The following is a 24,670-nucleotide window of genomic DNA, read 5'->3' on the forward strand; positions in this document are numbered from 1 at the left end:
AGTTTCGTGGAGAGATGGAGAAAGAGAGAGCTGGAGTTTAGGAATCCTGTCTTCCACTTAGTTCTTTAAGAAGAAGTTAAGCAAAACTGAGCAAATTTGCAGGGGTGGGAGGTAAAGGAAAGGCTTATTCAGCAATTTTTATGAGGAAAAGTTTAGACGAAGTAGGTATGCTTTCAGCGTTTGAAAAATAGAAAATTAAGACAGGGACTTAATGGCAGCCTTAACATAACCTGATGGTGATGAAAGTGTGTGCTCTTGACTGTTATAACTGGAGGCGCAAGAAGTAGTGAGTTTAAATTACCAAAAGGTGTGTTGAGGCTTCCTAAAGGTTTAATTAATTGTTAAGACACAAACACAATGTAATGCAGTCCCGGCATGTGTCTCTTTGTTGTTGAGAGGGAGCAGTAGTGGAGCAAAGAAATGGAACAGGTGACATAGCCCTTTCTCTCTCCCCCCCCCCACTCCAAATTCTCTCCCCAGCTGCTCACCTTTCCCCATCCCTTCTCCCCAATGGTCACAAGAACACGTGTGGAAGGTGGGGTGGGGAAGAAAGAAAAGAAGGCTGCAAGCTGAGAGTGAAATTGTTTTGTTGAAACAGTGTTCGTTTCCCAGGCATTATATAAAGGTGACTTCATTTTGCTTAATCCTAGGCTTCTGAACTTATTACATAGTGATTCAAACTTGAAAGATGGAATGCGCCTTCTCTGTTTTGTTGAAATTTCTATTGCAAAATAAAAAATCTGACTCAGATAGCTCAGTTGGATAGAGCATGTTGCTGATAATGCCCAGGTTGCGGCATATTCAGCAATCAAAGATGATTTGGGGGTTGGAGTCTTAACATCTTCTGGAGTGCCAAAAATCTCCTCTCCCTGCCCTAAAGACTGCATTAGACGTGTGTTTAGCCTACTCGAGAGAGCTGGTGTGCATGCTTGGAGATGCTGTCAAAAATTATACTCGGAGGAGCTTTTCTTTCATACTAGCATAACATTTTAAGAACACACTCTGCTGTGCAGTTATTCTGTGGCAAGCCTGTGGAGAGTGTTTCACTACTCTGGCATAGCTTTTAAAAGGTCTTGCTGTGGGGATCATCTGTAGCACAGTGTGCTTGAGCATGCTGCATGTCTCCGGAGGCTACCAGGCTCTGTGTGTGTGTGTGTGTGTGTGTGTGTTACCATGCTGATTGTGAGGAGAAACAATGTGCAAAGGACTAAGAGCTTTGAAATACGCGTATTTGTGTGAGAGTTGTCAAGAGGAGCCTGTTTCAGAGCAGCTTCCCTTTGGCAAGCATGATGTTTACCACAGCTTGGAAGGACTGGGCTTGAAGTAGATGATGTCATGATTTTCTATTGCTCCGTTCTGGGACTTAGCTGGTCAGTGGCCGTCATCACATACCTGTGCCCCTTTCCTCCAAAGGGGAACATGTGAGGTGGGTCTTTTATATCACAGTCCGTGTACATGAAAACATAAGTCCCCCTACTTTTTTTGAAGGAAGAATCATACAGTTGCTTGTGTGGCCCTTTACACTGAGTGGCTGCAGAGCTCATCTTGTGTGTACTTTTGCCACATGAGAATTGTCACTTCCCATGTAAGCACCTACAGAGCTTATGGCAAATATGGGGAATTATCTTTGCCATAGGTCACTTGTCAATACATACATACACACATACATACATACATACATACATACATACATACATACATACATAATTTTATTTGCATGCTGCCTTTCCACAGTTCAAACCATGCTCAAGGTGACTTGCAACATGAAAAAATACATAACTACAACATAGTTTAAAAATACATATGTCGTAATTTGTTTTAATTTGTTGGAAACTTGCCCAGAGTGACTAGGGTAACCCAGTAAAATGGGTGGCATATAGAATAACAGCAGCAGCAACAACAATAGCGATAGTTATGAACGATAAATAAAACATTAAAAAATACACAACCAAACTGGGCAATTTCCACATATATCACAAGTTTTAAAACATACAAAAAACCAACAGCAACAATGCCCCCCACCCCAGAAACCTCTAACAACATCCCATCCCAAGAGTCTGTTCAGCTGCCTCAGCTTTTGCAGCTAGTGTTAGTCCGGGCCCTGCCCTCACAGGCCATGAGGGAAAAGGCCTGCAGGGCAGGGAACAGGTCTTCCAGGATTCACACTCACCTGACATCGTAATGGCGTCATGTGATGCCATTTTCTTTTGCCTGTGTGATTTGAAGTCCAACCATGCATGCAAAGGCACAGGGTTTTTCAGGCATTGCTGATCAGCTGCAGACCCCAACATCAAATGAGGTGCAGGTGAGGGTGGCTTGGCCAAAACAGCCTCACCTCTGGCTTAGGTTAAGTTATGCAAAGGCCTGCGCTTATAACTTGGAAACATGCCATAAACAGAAAAGCCAAGTATTCACTGCAGGTAAGCACATTCACTTATTCTTATTATGCTAAATAAGTCATGGTGACATTGTAGAAAGAGCTGCTTTCAAGGGAGGGAAAGAGTGAAGTATAAATCTTGGGAGTTTCCCCTTAGTCTAATGATATGGACCATTATTTATGTGTCATAAATATTACATGATGGGCCTTTGGCAAAACATCTCAATCTGAAAATCTACCCGTAGCATTGGAGGCAGATTTTGCAGTCACTCATTTCGGTACTGAGAGGAGGTGCTCTGTCTGGAATTAACTATACCCTCGTTTGTCAGGAGATGTTACTCTGTCAAGAGTTATGTTCCTCCTGGATCATGCAAGTCCTAAGAGTTGTCTTTTATTCTAATCTAACATCTGACAATAACTAGAAAGGAAGAGATAAACAAATGGTTGGCTTTTATTATTTTGAATAGGTTTTTATTACATGCCATATTGGCTTTAGTATCCATATCTTCTTAAAACATGTTTTTGATGCTCCTTTATTTTGCATTGCAGTAAATTTTCCTCTTTTAAGACATAACCAGATTTGTGTGCAACGCTACAGTGTAGAATTGTACTGTAGATCTTGTTCTGCCTAATGGAGGTACATCTTTATTGCATCGCTACTTGAGGAATCATAGGCTGTGCACACGCTTTCTAAAAATTGGTTCTGTTATTTCAGAAAGTGGGTAAAAAATATTGTAAGCCATTTCAGGACGGTCTCAAGGATTGACTCCTCTCATTGTGAATCATACACGTAGAAGATCATTAGGGCTCCCAGTGACCACAGCAATTTTCAGGTGTTGCTGCTGGTAAGTATCCTTACTGCAAAAGGACATAGCCAAAAGTTGTGTGCTGGGAATCCATGAAGAAATTATGCAGTTTCAGGAAGTTCTGTTTCACTGGATGCAACTAGTGTATACAGACATGCATATTGTCTTCTAGCACATCATTCTCTCTCTCCTGTTGTCCTCCACCTTCCTCCGTGTCCTGTCCCCTCCTGTCCTTTCCCCATTTTCCTTACTGCCCTTGGTTGCTCTTGCCCAGTGTTCGAAACTCCCATTGTTCTAGGCATTGTTTTGCGACATGGCATTCCATTAGTGCGAACAGTTTCTGAGCTCTAGGCACAGTACTACACCTAAGATTGCAGTTAAAAACTGCAGAGTGGAAGGAAAGGAGGACCCTTTTCTGCCTCCCCACTTCCAGCTACTCTATGAAGACTGGAGAAGAGACCCTCTTAAGAATATTGGGGTGGGGGGTGGGCAGGGGAAGGACTACTAGACCATGTGAAAAATGAACGTAATATTTTAGCTGCAGTTCATTCATTTTTAGCTTTGTATTCTTGTTATTAAAAAAGCGCACCTAAACTTTCTGTTGTTGTGCCCATAACCTATGTTTAAGGTGCCGTTTAGCTCCTAGCTGTCATATCTCAGTTTCTAACACTGGCTCTTCCTTTTCCACAGTAAACTGTTCCGAAAGCATCTTAGAACAGACACCACTCATTATCAAATACAAAACATGTGTGTGTGTGTAGGTTGGTGAAGAAATCAGTTTATAAAACATTTCAATAACTTCAAAGAAGAAAAGCCAGTAATTTAGCAAAAATTCAGAAAAAAGGGCAGGTCTTATTGTGCTCCAAGGAGCACCAGCAGCTTAGATATAGTTCAAAGTGAAAATTTGGAGGTTTAGGTGCCAGGGATAATCCTCAAGGGTGCATCCTCAGGTACCATATTGGTGACCTCTGGCACAGACCTAGGTGAAACCTGAGGCATTTTCCTAGTTCATTCCTAGTTCATAGTTTCATTCCTTTGAAAAATACAGGACTCTGTGCTCTACAGGCACAGCAATCTTGAAAGCATGTCATTGTCCTTTACTTTCTTCACGAATGTTCCAGAAGAAGCTTAAATTCATGGAGCTATTATGATCAAACTGGAAATCATTCAGATATCTCACACCTTTCTTTCTACACACCTCTAGCAAATTAGTTTTCCACTGGGGGCGGTTACTCATCCATTACTTAGTAGGACTGAAGTCCTTGGAAAACACACACAAATCAGCATCTGCCACCAACTGCTGCTCCAATTAATTTAATTAATTATTTCCAATTAATTAACCTCCAATTCCTCCTGCTATGAAGTAATAAATCAATCTCTGCACTGGGTATCTGTGCCAGAATTTGTGTACACTACTTATTCAGAGACTGCACTCTATTAACAATAATTTTAGCCAGATTTTCAAGTACTCCATGCTGCTAGTTGCCTCCGGAGTACTGTGGCTGCCCTTGAAGATGATTCAGAAACTTCAGCTGGTCCAAAATGCAGCGGTTAGTGGATCAGGTTAGTGGTCAGGGTTTCTTTTAGAAGTCGCAGCTGTTTTGAAACAGCTGCATTGGTTGGCATTTAGTTTCTGGGCCCAATTTATCACCTTCATATTGGAGTTTAAAGCTCGATGCAACTTAAGAAGAGCTGCCTCCCCCCATACAGACCCTCCTGCTTGCAGAGATCAGCAAAGGGTTCTATCTTGTTAGCTTCAGAAGATGGAATTCTCTGTGGCATTTCCCCAAATGTGGAACTCCTTCCCCATAGATCAACTCTACTCTCTGATATGCATTCTTTGGTTTGTTTCAAATTGTTCCATTGGTTTTTAGAAATTTTATGATTATGTGGTTGTAACCTACCCTGGGACCTTGTGGTAACCATTGGGTAAGAACTAGCTTTAAACAAGTAAAGAAGTTGGCATTTGACCAATAAAAAACAAATGCAAACCAAAACTATAAACTGAATGGTCAGATACTGTTAAAGGCATATAAAAAGCATTAATTTAAAAACCTGCCATATCCCATTGAGTCTCTTTCTCCCTATTGCATATCCAGCGTACTTGGTGGTAGTCCTAACGTCTGGGCACGATTGCTTACCCTATTTTGAAAACTGCGGCTTGTATTACCTCAGTGATAGGAGATGTCGAATGTTACGCTTCATTTCTTGAATACACTTATTTCCCCTTTCTTTTGTAACTGGTGGGATCTGCCATTAATGGCTTTATGACATTTGGGTGCTGTATGAAGTAGGCTTTTGTATTGTGGCAATATTAAAATGTTCTGGATGCTGCTTCTTTTTATAGAGAGCAGCAGTAGAAGCCCTGAATGAGATGGTGTTCAGAGTACTTTGTGTTCTTCCAAAAAAACAAAAGTGGCATATGGTCTGCCTTCCTGCGTATGGAAAGCCGGCATGGAAATAAGGTTTTCACCACCTCTTTGGGTCGATGATGGAGTGTGGGTCTTGGACATGGAGAATACCCATTGACCTTGTGCTATTATTTTCTACTAAACACTTGGATGAAACTTGAAAATGGAGAAAAAACAGCCCTCTTGCTTTTGCCCTTCTGATTTTGAATATGCAAACTTAATCGCAGGGAGCTGTCTTCCGTGTGCCATTAACTGTGGAGACTAGTAGGCAAGTGGTTGTCGAAGCAAGCTCCCCTTTTTGGTTGTGCCCTGAAATCTGGAACTGTTTCCCAAAGGGGGCCCACCTGGTGCCATCATTACTCTCTTTTATGCTCCAGGCAGTGAGTGGAATGTCTTTAGGTTAAAGATAGTTCACTCTCTGGGTGACTGATGTATTGTAGTTTTTGCCTTGTTTGTTCGGTTCTGTTTGTGTGTTGGTCTGTCAGTGGTTTGGCTGCTGGATTTTTAAAATTTTTATTTTTGGTGGTAGTAGTAGTAGTGGGACGCGGGTGGTGCTGTGGGTTAAAGCACAGAGCCTAGGACTTGCCGATCAGAAGGTCGGCAGTTCGAATCCCCGCGACGGAGTGAGCTCCCTTTGCTCGGTCCCTGCTCCTGCCAACCTAGCAGTTCGAAAGCACATCAAAGTGCAAGTAGATAAATAGGTACCGCTCCAGTGGGAAGGTAAACGGCATTCCCGTGCGTTGCTCTGGTTTGCCAGAAGCGTCTTAGTCATGCTGGCCACATGACCCGGAAGCTGTATGCTGGCTCCCTCGGTCAATAAAGCGAGATGAGCGCCGCAACCCCAGAGTCGGTCACGACTGGACCTAATGGTCAGGGGTCCCTTTACCTTTTAGTAGTAGTAGTAGTAGTAGTACAATGGTACCTCGGGTTAAGTACTTAATTCGTTCCGGAGGTCTGTTCTTAACCTGAAACTGTTCTTAACCTGAAGCACCACTTTAGCTAATGGGGCCTCCCGCTGCTGCCGCGCCGCTGGAGCACGATTTCTGTTCTCATCCTGAAGCAAAGTTCTTAACCTGAAGCACTATTTCTGGGTTAGTGGAGTCTGTAACCTGAAGCTTATGTAACCTGAAGCGTATGTAACCCGAGGTACCACTGTAGTAGTAGTAGGGATGCATGGGCTCTCTTTTGTTGTAGCCTTGAGTTCAGTTTTGATGGCAAGGCAGCATACAAATGTAGGGGTTCCTGATTTTAGACTTTCCATTTTAGGCTAGTCTGCTGTGCCTATTACTCCCTATTATAGCAAAAAGTTCTGAAGTCTCCTGGGTCCCTACAAAAGCTAAGGCTGCTGAACACTCACCCACTGTAGAAACTGCCCAAATAGGCTGCTTGGATCAGATATGCAAGGGAGACCACTCTGTCTCTGTATTTATGCGCAGCGTACAGCACCTGCTCAACCTACTTCAACACTTTAAAAAAACCCACATGCAAAGTCTTCAGCTGCATTTGCTTTATGGATTAAACGTCCTTGTGTTTTTCTGGCTGGCTCTACAGCGCTTGTAGTTTGAGAATAAACTTGACCTTGTTTATTGAGAACAGTAGTATTGGAACAATAAGCCAATAACTAAGGCGTTTGTACAGCTGTTTTTTGTTTGAAGCGATGTTGAAATGCATGAGCCCTTAGTCTTAGTTCCTTTTATGAACTCTTTTGTTTTGATTTGGTTCGCAGAAAGTGAAGCAGGCTACATCCGGACACCACCTAGGTGCTTTTCCTGTATCTTACATGGAATCACTAGTCCATGAAAGCTTATGCTATAAATGTATTGGTCTTTAAGGGATGTGTGTGTGTGTGTGTGTGTGTGTGTGTGTGTGTGTGTCACACCTGTTCTTCATGTGAGCCCCATGTACTGCCTGCTGCAGGACCATAATTTTGTCGTCATACGCAGAAGCTGCTCCCATTTCTAAAATCTGTGTGAAATGATCTGCAACATGTTAACTTGATTGATCAGAAACAACTTGTTTTCTCTCTTTAAATCACCACCACCCTCTCAACCTGGCAGATGTATAGAGATGAGAATGTTTGCAGCCTAGGCCTTCTCATTTTATGTTGTTTTTTTTTTGGAAAATATAAGAGCAATGCCATCAGTGGAAATGTGGAATTAGGCAATTAACATGGTGGGTGTTTGCTTACCGGTACATTATATTTAATTGAAAGGGATTTGTGACTGCTGGTTGCTTAATATAATGGGACTTTCAGCAAAGAAAAAGAAGGTCAAATCTGTGCACTGTTTTCCTGTATGATCAGATGCAGAGAAAGCAGCTGCCCTATGGAGGCCAATTTCTAATGGCTGCTGGTGGTGTGTAAGGAAAGGCATGTTTGGTGCATTAATGTGGCACATGAGCAGGGTTGTACCTAGAGGGAGAGGGTAAAGCCTCTTTTCCTTGAGGGCATTCCAGGCCTCATCACTGAATCAGCTACTTCTACCTCCTTTGGAAAAAATAGCTGAAAAGTTTCCATAATAAGTAGTACAATTTTATATATAGGGTGAAATCCAACTAAGTCATACTTATGTCAGTGGGCTTACTCCCAAGCACAACACTGGTTTTTTTTTAAAAAAGAACTTTATTAGTATTTTCCACACAACAACAACAACAACACGAAAGATATCAAAAGATAGCAATACACAACACACAAAAAACAACATTCGAAAACTAAAAAAGACAAAAAACCAAACCAAAAAAACCAACCAAACAAATCCATATCTTACAAGTTAATATTATAAACACTAAAACAACAACAAGACATTGACCTTCACCAATCCCACAGCACCTCCTTTATCTCTCATTCTGTCTTCCTGTTTTCCTGTTTTCTTTATCCTCTCTATCCTAACATCTAGATATAAATCCTTCTTTCATATCCTTTCACTTCACAAGGTTATTCCAGGCTCAGCCAGATTTCTGCCCTCGAACCTTGGCTTTTGAGGTATTCATTTAGGCACTCCCATTCTTTTTTTACTTCACTTTTTGGTTTTTGTCTTATTATATCTGTCAATTTGGCTAATTCTAAGTACAACACTGGTTATTGCCATAGGCTACATGAATGTATATCTCGCCGGGGCTTCAGTGCTACCCTGTCCCCCTCACTACAAAACATTTGGGTATAGGCCCCATTGGATCCTGCCCCAAATCTGCAAACGGCTTTCATGTTTAAAGTTAAAGTTAAGCTGGAATGCAGTGTGTTTTCAAAATCAAGTATTTCAACATGGAAATGTTCTCAGTTGGACTATGATATGCAGCATGTCGCTCTGTACACCCTGGTTAACCTCATTTTTTCATTATTTGCAATGACTGATGGTTGAATGCAAAAATAAGATCTGACTGACAAAAAATGGGAAATCTCCATTACATTTCTTGCCCATCATTTCAGGTGCCCAGTTGTCGTTTCTTGGTCTGTAACTATCCTGAACCTATTTTTAGGAGGCCTTCCCCCCCTCACCCCCCCCCAATCCTCAGAGTTGGTTTCTTCTACAGCCACCTGCTACTCTCTTTACAATTTGTGCATATGTTTCCGTACAGAAGTTGCCTGTGGCTTTTTGGCATGCAAGCTACTATTCACAGAACATACACAAGGTGTTCTGTTCCCATTGTGAAGCACTGCAGTGAGGGGAAGAAAAGTCCCAACTGCTTGAGAAGCCTTTTGGTTACCTTTGTCTTTAATAGATTTGCAAAACATGTCCATCATGTTCAAGTATAACTTTAGTATTCTAGTCATGAATGCTGGAAAACTGTTAAAAACAGAAACCATTCTGCGGCTTCAGCTTCTTGTTCCTTGAAGAAAGCGAGGAGCTTGAAGCTGGAGTAGCAAAAAAAGTTTACCCGGTTGCAAAAAGGGGTAACCTATTAATTGACCATGGCTAAGCTTGCCATGAACTCAACTGTCCTTAAAAACCGACGTGTTGCAAATAGTCACCTTTACCTTTTTTGTAGGCTTTTCCCTCCCATGTAGGCTGGCTTGATCTACTGGGATAAAAGCCAAGTGGAAGAACTGTTCAGTGACTCATTCACACTTTTATAGCAGCCTTTTACCTAGCACTGACTTCATGAAAGAAAAAGAAAAACAACAGGGCCCACAGTTTCACTTGCAGTGCTTGCCACGGTGCCTCCTCTGGTGATCTTGGAACTGGGTAAGGGGGTGGAATAGACACTGTTCCAATGTGCGCTAGAGAGGTGCTCCAGTCACTTTGGGAAACACCACATACTGAAACACAACAGCAAGCGGCCTTCTTGGGATGGGATATTCCCAGCACTGCATGGTGCTTCTGAGGTGCTCAGAATAAGGTTACCAGATGTCCCCATTTCCCTGGGACAGTCCCCGGATTTACAAATCAGTCCCCATACAAAATCCATTGAAGTTGAAAAGTGTCCCCGGCTTCATTGGAAAAAAATCTGGTAACCTTAGCTCAGAAGGACTAAAGAAAAATCCCAGCCCCGCACCAGCTCCAAACCTGTAGATCGGGACAAAGTTTGCACCCAAATTTAGTGGGCAAGTTGATGTGGTGCTGCTAAGATGCCCCTGTGTGGTGCCAACCCTTGTCCAGTGTCACTCCTGCCATCAGACCTCCACAGATGCAGTAGTGGCCGCTCTGACCAGTCAATCATATTCTCATTACCCCATGAAGCATTTATCTCAGCTACAGTGCTTAGTGTAGCTGTGTGGATGCTGCTTAGATCTGCATTGAGCAGGTGACTGCCATTCTAAATTCCGCAGTGCTGCACATTGCCCCTTGGGGAAAACTAACATAGCAGCTGTGTGTCTGCAGTGGAGCAGAGTGGCACCTCCACACCCAGAATAAGCCTCATCACCACATACCCAGGTGAGAGGCGAGGGACTACAGTGGTACCTCGGGTTACAGACGCTTCAGGTTACAGACTCTGCTAACCCAGAAATAATACCTTGGCTTAAGAACTTTGCTTCAGGATGAGAACAGAAATTGTGCGGCAGCGGCAGTGGGAGGCCCCATTAGCTAAAGTGGTGCTTCAGGTTAAGAACAGGTTAAGAACGGGCCTCCAGAATGAATTAAGTTCTTAACTCGAGGTACCACTGTAGTTTTTTATAGCTATTTTTTCCGGATATTTGCCAAAAATTCAACACTTCTGATATGGGCTGCCATATCATGGGTTTACCTGGACATTTTTAACAAGTTTCAGAAAATTCTGCCAGGACGTCATTTTGGGAGGACAAATCTCAGCTATGTCCAGGAAATTTTGGGCGCAGGGCAGCCCTGTACTAATACTGCCTTTATACCTCAAGCAACTTAGTATACCTCAAGGTGTACTTAGTTCTCCCCCTCTTCATTTTATCTGCACCAGAACTGTGTGGGGTAGGTTATGCTGAGGTACTGTAATTGACCCATGGTCTCCTAGTGAGCTTCATAGTTGAATGAGAATTTGAACCCTGGCTTCCCATGTCCTAATCCAGGGGATGCAATTATGCATTCAGTTAAATGTTGTCATGTATGGTATGTTAGGAACTAAGATACATATTTATTCTCCTGAACGCTTGAAAAAAGCTTTTCAGAAAGCAATGGAGTGCCATTTTCAAAAATACTTTCTTTCTTAAACTGTTCTTTTAAACCGTTTTTCTGGCCTTGAGCTCCTCTATTAATGTGTACCCAGAGGAAATTAAACTTTTACCTGAACGTGTGATTGGATTTCAGTGCCAGATATACATATTTAATACGCAGTTGTGAGTTTCCTGGTGCATGAGATCAGATTTTCTTTTCCTTTTTGTATATTTTCTAACTTTATTTTTAGAACCTTATTTAATTTTTCCCATACCTAATAAACAAAAGCAGTGGACCTAATGCATCATTGTAACTTGTCAAAAACTCAGAATTCAGTCTTAAGGGTTGAAGCAGAGTAAACCTAACTTCTTAAAAAAAAAAAGGTGTCTGAGATTTTAGGGTGCAGACTGTGAGACTATGCCAAAGTAATTATTCCAGAAAAGTTGTTTCTGTACTCAGTGTTAGAATATGTGAAAATGTTCTTTGGGGGAATTCTCTAGAAATTTAGCTGAATTTCATTTCTGTGCACTTATAGTGTGGTGCTCATGCTAGTTCATTGCAGAGAAAGCAACAGGAGTCTTGTGGCACATTGTGTGCATTTTGCCTCTGTATACTTAATGTAGTTAATACCAGGTAAGAAATCCTGGCCAGTGCAGTATTAGAAACATGGGCTTGGAATCGAGCTAAGTCACAGCAACTGAAATTCCATTGAAATTAATGGACCTAAGTTAGTTATGTTAGTTTTGAATGGATCTACTCTGAGTAGGAGTCACATCTGGAGTACACACAGCTGGTGAGCAATCTGATCACAGACGGAGATCCGTTCAGATAAATTTGAAACAAGAGGAAGCCCATTAGATACAGTGTCCTCCCTTATTTTTCTCTCTCCTGCACACATGCTTCTGTCGCAGGCAGAGGGGGTTTCCGTGTGTCTTGAATGGGCTGTGCATGCTCAGTATGCATATTCTTCTTTTCTTTTCATCCCAGAACCTGTCCCTCAATGTTCTTTAATGTTAAAGTCTGTCTCACTTCTGGAGAAGAAACTGGAGGCAGTTGGATTTCTTTAGAAGTTTGCATTTAATCTTTCTCTCAGAATGTGTATTTGTTCATTTGTACACTGGCTTTGAAGAGAGGATCTTTCCATGATCACTTAAAAAGAGTAATGCTTTTTTTTGTAAAAAAAAAATGAGGCGCTGGTGCTCATATCTTGATAAAAGAACTGTGGGTAGCAGCACAAAATGGCTGCCCTGGGCTGCAAAAAGAAAAAGTGGCAGTATTTCATGATGGTGAGTAGTCACCCCCAAAACACCACTGTCTTAAGAGTAGTAACATGATAGTAAACAACGATTAAAGGGTACATTTGTATTGGAAAGACTTCTGGAACAAAAGGGTCTTCACAACACTTCAACAGAAGGCAAGGGGAATGAGACGTTTCTCAGAGGAGGGAGTTCCCCCAACTACAGTGTCAGCACTGATGGTGGTTGCCATTCTGATCCTGATGATGTGCCAGAGAGGAGGGTCACTGAATTCCTTATTAACATTTAAGTAGCTTTGGTTTTGAGTCTTGGAAGACCTTGCAGGCCTTTTCCCAGCTGGCCTGGGAGGGCAGGGCCCTGACTGACTCCAGCTACAAAAGCTGAGGCTGTTGGGCTTGGGTGTTGTTTGCCGGGTTTCACTGAGGGAGATTGTTGCTGTTGGTTTTTTGCATATTTATTTTGGATTTTGTTGCAATTCATGTGGAAATAGTTCAGTTTGGTTGTGTAGGTTTTTTTATTTGTTGTTTACATCTATGTTGCAGTTACATATTTTTTTCCCCATGTTGTAAGATGCCTTACATGGTTTGAACTGTGGAAAGGTGGCATACAAATAAAATTATGTATGTATGTAATCTCACAAGGGTATATCAAAGGTGAAAATACATATCATTCGAATGGGAAATACAAAATTTTGCACACTGGGCATACAAGGATGTCTCTATATGTTTCCTGGACAACACGATTCTATGCTTGTATGCTGCTTAGAAGCCATTCTGGCATGTAAATGGTATATAAATCAATAAATAATAATCAACAATAACACTATGCTATCCTGTTCAGAAAAAATCTGGATGTGCTGCAGTTAATTCCAGTCAAAGGCAGTAGAGATGTTGAGCAGTTGTCTCTGTGTAGGATTTCAGAGCTAGAAATAAAGGACACATTTCCTGTTTTCCTGTCTTCGTGCTTCAGCCACACAACGTTGACAGATTATGACATGTTCATAGACGATACCACTCTTGCTTTCAAGAAAGCCATCTGTCTTTACAGCACTGTGTCTGACCTCCCCATTTCATATGTTTAAAGTTCCATTTCTTTGTACTCAGCTGAACTTTAGCAGAGCTCTCCCAGTATTTCAACAATGCGGCCAGGGAACAGCAGGAAGATATTCTTGGTATTTTATCTGCCGTAATATGTGTGCTTCCTGATGTAGCTTTTGTCACAGGCCAGTTAAATTCTTTCTGCACACATGCATTGAGTTTATTGCCCAGTGGAATAAATTTCACTTAGTATTCTAGTTCCTTTTTTTGGATCGCAAACGACAAAGAGCTTTGTGACCCCTTAAAGGCTAGCAGATGATGTTACATTTTAGCGTGAGTTATATCCTTGGTTGCTCTTCTTCTGCATACTGTCCACCTTGTTGGAATACAGTGGTACCTTGGTTCTTGAACATAATCCATCCCGGAAGTTCGTTCGACTTCTGAAACGTTTGAAAACCAAGGCGCGACTTCTGATTGGCGCAGGTGTCCTGGAAACAACAGCATCGGACGTTCGGCTTCCGCAAAGTGTTCGGAAACCGGAACACTTACTTCTGGGTTTTTGGCGTTTGGGAGCTGAAATGTTCAAGTACCAAGGTGTTCGAGAACCAAGGTTCCACTGTATTTCAGTCAGTACTCAGTGCCTGAAGGGAAGAAGAATTCATGGAGTAGAAGGAAGGGCCCTTTCCTCAGAGCAAAGGTGGGAGCACCCACACTGCCATAGCCAGGGGGAAGGGAGGGGGTGGCAGGCAGGAACTGGTGAACAGCCATGTTGGGCATATTCAGGCTTAAAACTGAGGGGTGAACACTTTGATCTCCCCCATCTGCCACCTGCGGCGAGTGCCTCAATCCACCTCATGGAAGTGAAGCTCTCTACAAATCTTAAAGATTAAAGGCGCTAATCTACCGTATTTTTCGCACCATAGGACGCACTTTTTCCCTCCTAAAAAGCAAGGGAAAATGTGTGTGCGTCCTATGGAGCGAATGCAGGCTTTCGCTGAAGCCTGGAAAGTGAGAGGGGTGGGTGCGCACCGACCCCTCTCGCTCTCCAGGCTTCAGGAAGCTATCCGCTAGCCGTGGGAGACCCAGCTCTCCCACGGCTAGCGGAGCGCTGCATTAATCCCGAAGCTTGGGGCGTGCGGAGCTCAGCGCGCCCCAAGCTTCTGGGTGCCGGCAAGGTCTCCGCTAGCCGTCTAGACCTTGCCGGCACCCAGAAGCTTGGGGCGCGCTGAGCTCCGCAGCCCCAAGCTTCGGGATTAGCGCTCCGCTAGCTGTGTCTAGGCTGCGGATAGCAGCCTGCTTCCCGGAGCGTCGGGCGCCCTGAAAGCAGAGCGCCCGGCGCTTCGGGAACTCATCCGCAGCCTAGGCAACCCTGCGGGAGATCCCGCAGGGATGTCTAGGCTGCGGATAGCAGCCTGCTTCCCGGAGCGTCGGGCGCCCTGAAAGCAGAGCGCCCGGCGCTTCGGGAACCCATCCGCAGCCTAGGCAACCCTGCGGGAGATCCCACAGGGGTGTCTAGGCTGCGGATAGCAGCCTGCTTCCCGGAGCGTCGGGCGCCCTGAAAGCAGAGCGCCCGGCGCTTCGGGAACTCATCCGCAGCCTAGGCAACCCTGCGGGAGATCCCGCAGGGATGTCTAGGCTGCGGATAGCAGCCTGCTTCCCGGAGCGTCGGGCGCCCTGAAAGCAGAGCGCCCGGCGCTTCGGGAACTCATCCGCAGCCTAGGCAACCCTGCGGGAGATCCCGCAGGGATGTCTAGGCTGCGGATAGCAGCCTGCTTCCCGGAGCGTCGGGCGCCCTGAAAGCAGAGCGCCCGGCGCTTCGGGAACTCATCCGCAGCCTAGGCAACCCTGCGGGAGATCCCGCAGGGATGTCTAGGCTGCGGATAGCAGCCTGCTTCCCGGAGCGTCGGGCGCCCTGAAAGCAGAGCGCCCGGCGCTTCGGGAACTCATCCGCAGCCTAGGCAACCCTGCGGGAGATCCCGCAGGGATGTCTAGGCTGCGGATAGCAGCCTGCTTCCCGGAGCGTCGGGCGCCCTGAAAGCAGAGCGCCCGGCGCTTCGGGAACTCATCCGCAGCCTAGGCAACCCTGCGGGAGATCCCGCAGGGATGTCTAGGCTGCGGATAGCAGCCTGCTTCCCGGAGCGTCGGGCGCCCTGAAAGCAGAGCGCCCGGCGCTTCGGGAACTCATCCGCAGCCTAGGCAACCCTGCGGGAGATCCCGCAGGGATGTCTAGGCTGCGGATAGCAGCCTGCTTCCCGGAGCATCGGGCGCCCTGAAAGCAGAGCGCCCGGCGCTTCGGGAACTCATCCGCAGCCTAGGCAACCCTGCGGGAGATCCCGCAGGGATGTCTAGGCTGCGGATAGCAGCCTGCTTCCCGGAGCGTCGGGCGCCCTGAAAGCAGAGCGCCCGGCGCTTCGGGAACACATCCGCAGGGTGGGGAGCCCTGCAGGAGTTCCCTGCAAGGCTCCCCAAGCTGCGGATAGCAGCCTGCCGCCCGGCGGGTGGGGCGCCCTGAATCAGAGCGCCCCTCGCGCCGGGCAGACATCCGCAGGGTGGGGAGCCCTGCAGGAGTTCCCTGCAAGGCTCCCCAAGCTGCGGATAGCAGCCTGCCGCCCGGCGGGTGGGGCGCCCTGAATCAGAGCGCCCCTCGCGCCGGGCAGACATCCGCAGGGTGGGGAGCCCTGCAGGAGTTCCCTGCAAGGCTCCCCAAGCTGCGGATAGCAGCCTGCCGCCCGGCGGGTGGGGCGCCCTGAATCAGAGCGCCCCTCGCGCCGGGCAGACATCCGCAGGGTGGGGAGCCCTGCAGGAGTTCCCTGCAAGGCTCCCCAAGCTGCGGATAGCAGCCTGCCGCCCGGCGGGCGGGGCACCCTGAATCAGAGCGCCCCTCGCGCCGGGCAGACATCCGCAGGGTGGGGAGCCCTGCAGGAGTTCCCTGCAAGGCTCCCCAAGCTGCGGATAGCAGCCTGCCGCCCGGCGGGCGGGGCGCCCTGAATCAGAGCGCCCCTCGCGCCGGGCAGACATCCGCAGGGTGGGGAGCCCTGCAGGAGTTCCCTGCAAGGCTCTCCAAGCTGCGGATAGCAGCCTGCCGCCCGGCGGGTGGGGCGCCCTGAAGCAGAGCGCCCCTCGCGCCAGGCAGACATCAGCCAGCCCCACAAGCTCGGGGGACAGCAGGGAGGCGCAGCACCACTATCCCGCTGTTCCTCGACCTGGTTCGGTTTCCCTGACCTGCTTTTGGGGGGGGGAAATAAAGGGAATTTTTCCCCCTTTATTTCCCCCCAAAAAAACTAGGTGCGCCCTATGGTCCGGTGCGTCCAATCGTGCGAAAAATACGGTAATCTTCTCTGCACAGGCAGACATAATTTAGAAATGTGGTTCTCAAAATGCTGAATTCTGTATCCAAAGTAAAATGTTGTACTGCACTCAGAACACCCGGAGAACTCTTGTGTAAACTCAATTTTAAGAAGATTTCTTTTGGCCATATCCATTCCCCACTGAATGTTTCTAATATTAGACGTTTTCTAAGTACGCTGTGAAAATTAAGTAGCACATTAACAGTTTGTTATTAACGTTCTGCAGAAATGTCAGCTTTTCAGACTTAGGGAAGTGTGCAAGCTCTTGGAGAGCTGGTGACCTGCTGACGCAAAGCAGCTGTATTTATGCAAAGACTGATCTTAACTGATTTTGTAAGGCAGCTAAGAGAAGCTAGAGAGAAAGTTGCTGTGCAAAACTAAGCTGGCATTTCTTCTGTTCTCTGTAAACAGTTGCATTCTGATCTCAGGCCCCATCTCTTCATAACACTTTTGGGTTGAGTGAGTGCGGGGAGTGTCTTTGGGAGAGATGATGTTATCATATTTCTTCATCCATTCCTTCCTAATTTAGGTTGTTGCAGCAATATATACTTCCATTTTACAGCTGTGCTGGTTACCCAGCAGATATGAAGCTCTGTGCAGTGACACTTTCCCTTCGCTTTATCCTGTGCATGTGTTTTCACTCAGAAGCAAGTCCTGTTGACTGAGTTCACTTCTCTGTATTGAGGATTGCAAGCTGTACATGCATTCCGTTTCTGTTTTGGTGCTTATAGCTAGCATAGCTGGAGTGCAATTAACAAAAGCTCAGCTTACATATTCTTAAAAAAAGAAGAAGCTTGAATTGAATGAAGAAATCAAACAGCTCTCTTTGATTTTCATAGAATCAGAGTTCGAAGGGAACCCAAGGGTCATCTAGTCCAACCCCCTGCTATGCATTTTTTTTTGCATTCTGTTATGTGCTAATATTGCATTCTGTTATGTACTTACAAGTACTCAGTAGTTTATTTTTTAATGTAAGTGATCAGAGTGCCTTGAATCCATTCGTTTAAAACCCTGGCAGACGGAAGTAGATTTGGCAGAATGCTGCCTGTGTTTGCTGCTGATATTGCTGCAGGTAAAAATATTAAAAGGCTTATTTTTTTTAAAAAATGAAACGCCTGAAAATTCAGCAGAGGCCCAGTATCCCAGTCTCTAACTATTCCTAGAAGAATATGCACACATAGGAAGTGCAGTTAATGGCAGCGACTGTACAAAGTTGGTTGGATAGATTGTTTTACTTTCTCGCCGGCAAAAACTCTTAACCTGCTGACATCTCTCCTGAGTGGCATTTCCCTGCTCCATGGTAACAATCATGAAATCATTTTCTCTGAGGCTGGAAGAAAAGAGAGTGCTGTACTTCACAGGCACTGCAGTGTGCCAAACCAAAGAACCATTTGGGCACATGCAAAGTCCTATTGCCCTTTCTGAATGCTGAAGCTGAATTAACTCTGACAGCATGTGCTTAGCTCTTTTGGCTGTGTTTTTGTACCCTTTTCAACTGAAGAAAGGGAAATTGCAATCTTTAAGGACAAGTGGGTCTATTCGAGACTTCGGTTGAAAGTGCTGGCTGCGGCTTTTGGAACATAATTTTTAAACACTCCCCCCCCACAAAAATAATAATACAAACATGTAAAGGGATATGAGAGTTAAGAGTCTTCCAGGTGTAGTCTTATGCTACAGAAGAGTCTTCTAGAGCAGTGGTTCCTGATCTTCCCTCTTGATAGGGCTGAAGATGACTGAGGCCCAACAGTTGCAAAATGGTGGGGCATAGATAGTCACAAAATGGAGGGAGAGTTTGGCATAATGAGCCCATAATTACTGATATTGCTTGCTAGGGGGCAGGGCTTGCAAGGTAGAAGGCACCACTGGGAAGACTGTGACACTGAGGCCCACTGCCTCAGAAACACTGTTCTGGATTGAAAAAAATGGGATGCTCTCCCCCAGGAAATCTGTCTGCTGTTTCCTCATCTCTAAAATGGGAATCTCAAGGAATTGATTGTTGTAGTGAGGATAAGTGTTACAGTGGTACCTCAGGTTACATACGCTTTAGGTTACATACGCTTCAGGTTACAGACTCCGCTAACCCAGAAATAGTGCTTCAGGTTAAGAACTTTGGTTCAGGATGAGAACAGAAATCGTGCTCTGGTGGCACAGCAGCAGCAGGCAGCCCCATTATCTAAAGTGATGCTTCAGGTTAAGTACAGTTTCAGGTTAAGAAACTGTACTTCCCATGCAGCCGCTGGGAGAGATCATCAGGAGGTTTGGGCTGGGTGTTCATCAGTATGCGGATGATACCCAGCTCTACCTCTCTTTTAAATCAGAACCAGTGAGGGCGGTGAAGGTCCTGTGTGAGTGTCTGGAGGCGGTTGGAGGATGGATGGCGGCTAACAGATTGAGGTTGAATCCTGACAAGACAGAAGTACTGTTTTTGGGGGACAGGAGGCGGGCAGGTGTGGAGGATTCCCTGGTCCTGAATGGGGTAACTGTGCCCCTGAAGGACCAGGTGCGCAGCCTGGGAGTCATTTTGGACTCACAGCTGTCCATGGAGGCACAGGTCAAATCTGTGTCCAGGGCAGCTGTTTACCAGCTCCATCTGGTACGTAGGCTGAGACCCTATCTGCCTGCGGACTGTCTCGCCAGAGTGGTGCATGCTCTGGTTATCTCCCGCTTGGATTACTGCAATGCGCTCTACGTGGGGCTACCTTTGAAGGTGACTCGGAAACTACAACTAATCCAGAATGCAGCAGCTAGACTGGTGACTGGGGGCGGCCGCCGAGACCATATAACACCGGTCTTGAAAGACCTACATTGGCTCCCAGTACGTTTCCGAGCACAATTCAAAGTGTTGGTGCTGACCTTTAAAGCCCTAAACGGCCTCGGTCCAGTATACCTGAAGGAGCGTCTCCACCCCCATCATTCTGCCCGGACGCTGAGGTCTAGCGCCGAGGGCCTTCTGGCGGTTCCCTCATTGCGAGAAGCAAAGCTACAGGGAACCAGGCAGAGGGCCTTCTCGGTAGTGGCGCCCGCCCTGTGGAATGCCCTTCCAGCAGATGTCAAAGAGGTAAACAACTACCTGACATTCAGAAGACATCTTAAGGCAGCCCTGTTCAGGGAAGTTTTTAACGTGTGATATTTTACTGTATTTTTGGTTTTTATGGAAGCCGCCCAGAGTGGCTGGGGAGGCCCAGCCAGATGGGCGGGGTATAAATAATAAATTATTATTATTATTATTATTATTATTATTATTATTATTAAGAACGGACATCCGGAATGAATTAAGTACTTAACCTGAGGTACCACTGTACATGCATGGTGTGTGTGTGTGTGTGTGTGTGTGTGTGAGAGAGAGATATTGTATATCTCCTCCTCTTTGGCTTCACTTTTTAACCAGGGCTGGGGTACAAAGGTTGGAGTGCAGCTTTCTAGACCCGTTTTCCTACCGCAACGCTTATGCGCCTCCCCAAAAGATTGCCCACATAGGTTGGCAGATTGCTGCTCCATTTGGCACAAGGGGCTGCTAGACCAGAAATTAGATACACGCATATACACATGCACACTTTTGGATCCAAGACTAGGTTTTGAAACTAGGATTCAAAGTTGGTAACCATGGTTAAGACTAGCAAGGTGATACCGACCAGAGAAGAATGGCAGACTAAACTGATGTACACAGAGATGGCGAAACTGATGGGAAAGATCAGAAACCAGGAAGATCAAGTATTCCTAAACGACTGGTTTTTCAATATATTTAAAAGACCACAGTAAACAGTTAAAATCATTGGCAGGGATATAATGACACTTGTAATGTGGAATCACTTATGGTAACTATGGATATATAATACATGGATAAGGGTAAAAGATGCAGAATACTTTATTTTAAATATGGAACCCAGGGAGGGAGGGAGGGAGGGAGGGAGGGAGGTCCGAAGGTTTGAAAGAACCTTTTATTTTAATGTTTGAAATGGTTAAAGTTAACTTGTAAAATTATGTAAAACCAATAGAAAAAAATATTTTTAAAAAAAATACCAGCAAGGGGAGTATGCGTTGGTGAGGGAATGCAAGTTCTTTGTGGCTGGCTCCTGATACCTTTAAACAAATGTTGTTGTTCTGTGCAGTCTGCTTAGATACTCCAGGTTGAATTGGCATGCAGAGTTGTAGTAGTTCAGGGATCAGGAGTAAATGAGTCCTGAATTTTTTGTACCCTATAATTTTAAATTAAGTGATTGCTTGGGTTAGAAATTCAACAAAGTCCCCCAGTGAGTGGAGACTGTCCTCTCAACAGACATCCTTCGCATATCCCAGGGGTCTGCAACCTTTAAGACAAAAAGAGCCACTTGGACCCGTTTCCGAAGAAAAAAAACAAACTGGGAGCCGCAAAACAAGCCAAATGTAAATAACCACACATTCTTCTCCTTCCCCCCATTCTCTCTCTTTTCCCTGAGTCTATTTCAGATAGCAAAGAGGGGTATGGTACATCTCATATCCATTTTTTGCAAAGCACCATGTGCATAGAGGGCATTATACAAATTAATACATAGAAAAGTGTCTGTCCCTCCCTGCAGTTCAACTCCCTTTCTTTTTACTAACAGCACATATCCATTCCTTCTGCTGGTGCAACTTTCTCATCATTTCTACATAGCAGCATTTATAAACCAGTGCCAGAGAAACTGGGTGAAAGGAAGGTGAGAGGGAAGAGATATGAATATTTATGTGTGTATATGTATACATACATACACCTACACAATTACAGGTTTGAAGCCAACTTAAAATAAAAAGAGCTGGTAAGCAAAGGAATCTGTGGTGCTTTCCATGGGATTCGGGGACATGTCAGCTAATACTCTTCCCTTCTTCATTTGCTTGTCTTGAGGGGGAAGGGAGAAGGGCAGGAATTGCATAGGCACGAGAGAACGGGGGAAATCCCGCATGCAGGATTTTGGTGCCTAACAGCCCCCCCCTGCAATTGCTCTCGTGCTCCCCCGCCTCTCTCTCAGGCCGAGATGCTGCATCACGGCACCTGCTGACTACCTCTGGACCCCCTCCTCGTCACTGACATAATTCACCCCTTCCTCCCTGACAGGGAGGGCGGGCCCATTTTGTGGTTCACCTCAGGTGCTCTCCCTCAACTCGGCGGCCACTCAGAAGCAAGGCACGGAAAAGGATCCCGAAGCACCACCGCCACCCCTCACAAACACACACACACACACAAAAACCCCACCCCGCCATTTCCCTCGAGCGCGCGCTCTCTCTCCCTCGCCTCAGGTGCCTCGCGCGCGGGGCTGAGGAGAGTGTGGCCTGGTTGGGCGGCTCTCGACGTCACGGGGCGCTGCGTGCGGGGCCTGAGGGCGGGCAGGCTGCCGCGACGGCGAAAGGGAGCGCGCCTGTGTGTGGCAGGTGCCGGCGGTGGCAGTGGCAGCCGCGTCCACCTGAGGGGAGAACCGCCGCTGCGCCCTGGCGTGCCTTCCTGCCACCGCCCTCCTCCTCTTCTTCCTCGCTCCCTGCACCATGAGGGAAGAGGCGCCGCCGTGAGCTGCTCGGCCGCTTCCTCACCGTCCTCCAGGCGAGGCGTCCCCCTCGCCGCCGCCCGTCCTACCCCGGGCGAAGCTATGAGCCATGAAGCCACCTGGCAGAACTTCCCTCCGGCGGCAGAAGCAGCAGCAGCAGCAGCAGCCCTTCTCCGGCCGCCTCCTCCTCCATCCCAGCAGCCGCCGCCTTGCTTTGCCCGGCTCGGCTGCCCAGCTCCATCCCCCTCCTCTTTCTGGCGCTTCTGCTTTTCTGCTCAGGGTCCCCGAGGATCTGCGGAGCCGCGGCAAAGGTGTAAAAGAGCCGCGGGTTGCCGACCCCTGGCATATCCAGACAAGGATGGGGCAGTGAGAGGCAATAGTGAGATGTGGATGGCAGTGACCGCACCTCTGATATGACAACTACCCCATCCTAATGAGAGCAGCCCCACTGTTGCAAGAATGCCACTGACTCCATGTGCTCCATGAGGCCCCCACCAAAAACTGGGAAATTTGTCATTTAATAAACAAACTATGCAGGTGGCGCTGTGGGTTAAATCACAGAGCCTAGGACTTGCTGATCAGAAGGTCAGCAGTTCGAATCCCCGCGACGGGGTGAGCTCCTGTTGCTCAGTCCCTGCTCCTGCCAACCTAGCAGTTCGAAAGCACGTCAAAGTGCAAAAGTAGATAAATAGGTACCGCTCTGGTGGGAAGGTAAACGGCGTTTTCGTGCGCTGCTCTGGTTCGCCAGAAGCGTCTTAGTCATGCTGGCCACATGACCCAGAAGCTGTACGCCGGCTCCCTCGGCCAGTAAAGCGAGATGAGCGCCGCAACCCCAGAGTGGGCCACGACTGGACCTAATGGTCAGGGGTCCCTTTACCTTATCCTCCTGTTGGTTTGCATCAGTGTTACTCCTCATGTAAGCCTCTTCTCTCTCTTTTGCACACAAACAAATATTGTCTGTTTACGTTGAAACAGGTATTTATCAAAACCAAACATACTACAATTGTGCAGTTCTTTGACTGAAATGGCAGCCTGGAATAGTAAAGTTTGAGTAAGACTTGATTAAGTAGCAGTGTGGTAGCATTCCCTCCCTAACGTGATTAAAGCAAAAACAAGCAAAAACACAACCTTCCGTGGGCCACATATTCCCATTATTAGAGGCAATAAAATAGCTGTTTATGGTAAAAACATTCCCAGTGCACCAAAAGTGGCCTATGAAATCTTGTTAACTCAACTTTTACTGGAAGAGGAGCTGTGGGGTCAGTTTTATGTGTGCCAATGATATGCAAAGTGATTGATGCACCAGATTTATAGGGGCACATTCATTGCAAAGAGCTATAGAGAGAGATGGTGAACGTGGAGGCCCAGTGAAGGGCAAGGAAGATTATTGTTACTTGCAAACAAGTTAGAGGGTGAGGAAGGCTTCCTTGCTGTGTTGCATTTCTTTATGAAATTCCTTTGCCCTATAGACTTGTTTCAGCTTCAAACTTGTTTTCCTTCCTATGGTCTGTTGTAAGCCACTTTGCACAGCGCTCCATCTCTCTGTTCTGGCTTCGAGGACAGCCTTTGAAGCCTCTGCAGAGCCCTGCGGAGGCTTTGCCAGCCATCCCCAAGCTTGAACAGCAAGACGGAGCGCTGCGCAGCACTCCGTCTCCCTGTTCTGGCTTTGGGCTTAGCCGCGCAGCCTGCATTTGCTCCATAAGACGCACACACATTTTCCCTTACTTATTAGAAGGGGAAAAGTGTGTCCTATAGAGCGAAAAATACGGTACATAGTTTGAATTATATTTTGAGATTAGTGTTTGGTGTCAGGATTCGAGCCTTTCCAGGGTGATTCTTTGAATTCCTTGTGTGCTAGATTCTCTCTTCTTGCTTTTCCAATTCTGGAAATTTAGCATTTAGCTCCGTTAGTTGACTGTCTCGCAGTTCTGTGGCTCACTTCTTGGTTTGTGTCCTTATAACAAAGAATTTATTTCCTGTGATGTTTGTTTTTCCCACTTTCCATGTGTATACTTTACATAAGCTGAAAGGTATGATGCTGTAAGTATAAGTGTAACTGTACTATATAATCATGTAATTACAAGGCAGCGTGGGGGGAAATGATATCTGAGCATGGAAATACTAGCTTCCTTGCAATTACCGTATTTTTCGCACCATAGGACGCACTTTTTCTCTCCTAAAAAGCAAGGGAAAATGTGTGTGCGTCCTATGGAGCGAATGCAGGGGGGAGGCAGTCAGGAAAAGCCCCCAAGCTCTGTGCGCTCTTGCAGGCTTTTCCCCAGGAGGGAGAAGGGACTGACTGGCCGCATCAGTAGCTTCTCCCACCTCCCAGGAAAGCCAGAAGAAGCTGTGCAGCCCTTTTAAAGTGTGCCAGGAAAGC

General features: G+C 46.3%; 1 protein-coding gene across 9 annotated transcripts in view; it reads left to right on the forward strand.

The window, feature by feature from the left end:
- The window catches only part of ABI1 (abl interactor 1), a 100,704-nt gene that overhangs the window by 44,495 nt on the left and 31,539 nt on the right, over positions 1 to 24,670 (forward strand). The gene's annotated exons all lie outside the window — the stretch shown is intronic.

Source organism: Podarcis raffonei, chromosome 12, assembly GCF_027172205.1.
Source record: "Podarcis raffonei isolate rPodRaf1 chromosome 12, rPodRaf1.pri, whole genome shotgun sequence".
NCBI lineage: Eukaryota > Metazoa > Chordata > Lepidosauria > Squamata > Lacertidae > Podarcis > Podarcis raffonei.